Below are 1,417 nucleotides of genomic sequence, written 5' to 3'. Positions count from 1 at the left end.
ACAGGTGCCCACCACCACACCCGGCTCATTTTTTAATTTTTAGCAGAGATGGGGTTTTCACGTTGTTAGCCAGCTGGTCTCAAACTCCTAACCTCAGGTGATCCACCCGCCTCGGCCTCCCAGAGTGCTGAGATTACAGGCGACAGCCATTTGCGCCCGGCCACGTCGGTCTGTTTGTGTGCATTCCTCTCGCTTCTCCGCTGACGTTCTCGTTTCCATTTATTCATTCAGCATATCGTTACTGACACTCTGCCTGCACTGTGGGTGCAAAGGTGATGGAGGCCAGGCCCTGCCCTCCTCCAACTCACAGACTAGTGAGAGGAACCAGGAAACTGGATGACAAAAGGATGACAAATGCTGACGAGCGCTATCATGGGAGACAGATATGGACACAGAGCAGAGCCCCCAGTCCAGTCTATGGAGTAATCCAGGAAACCTTCCCAGAGGAGGTGGCATGTGTTAACTGTTGAATGGCAAATGGAGAAGGACATTCAAAGCAAAGGGAGCAGAGTTCTCTCTTTTGAGGCCTTGGAATCACCTGCCCAGATAATTCCAAACACTATTGTGGCCAGGGGTGTCTCCTACTCTCACTGCTGTCATGATCACCCTGGACTGTGTTCCTGTGAGCAGCTTGCTCGCTGGTGCTCTTTTTTTAGACAGAGTCTCATTCTGTTACCCAGGCTGGAGGGCAGTGGCACAATCTCGGCTCACTGCAACCTCTGCCTCCTGGGTTCAAGCGATTCTCTTGCCTCAGCCTCCCCAGTAGCTGGGATTACAGGCACCCGTCAACACGCCCGACTAATTTTTGGATTTTTAGTAGGGATGGGGGTTCACCATCCTGCACAGGCTGGTCTTGAACTCCTGACCTTGTGATCTGCCCTCCTTGGCCTTCCAAAGTGCTGGGATGACAGGCATGAGGCACCGCCCCGGCCAGCTTTGCTGGTTCTCTTTTGTATGGCTGCCCCAATTGCACTGCAAACAGCTCCCCCTACGTTTTCTAAAATACAGATCTGCCTAGCGCTGTGGTTCACACCTGCAATCCCAGCACTTTGGAAGGTTGAGTCTGCCGGAACACTTGAAGCCAGGAGGCAGACATTACAGTGAGCCGAGATCGCACCATTGCTCTCCAGCCTGCGTGACAGAGGGAGATACTGGCTCAAAAAAACAAAACAAAAAGACCGGGCGCGGTGGCTCACACCTGTAATCCCAGCTCTTTGGGAGGCTGAGGCGGGCGGATTACAAGGTCAGGGGTTTGAGACCATCCTGACCAACATGGGGAAACCCCATCATCTCTACTAAAAATACAAAAATTATCCCAGTGTGATGGCAGACACCTGTAATCCCAGCTACTCAGGAGGTTGAGGCAGGAGAAACAGTTGAACCAGGGAGATGGAGGTTGTGGTGAGTCACTGCACTC

This window comes from Callithrix jacchus, chromosome 5 (assembly GCF_049354715.1).
Source record: "Callithrix jacchus isolate 240 chromosome 5, calJac240_pri, whole genome shotgun sequence".
In the NCBI taxonomy this organism is placed as follows: Eukaryota; Metazoa; Chordata; class Mammalia; order Primates; family Cebidae; genus Callithrix; species Callithrix jacchus.
Note: the sequence above shows the minus strand (reverse complement) of the source record.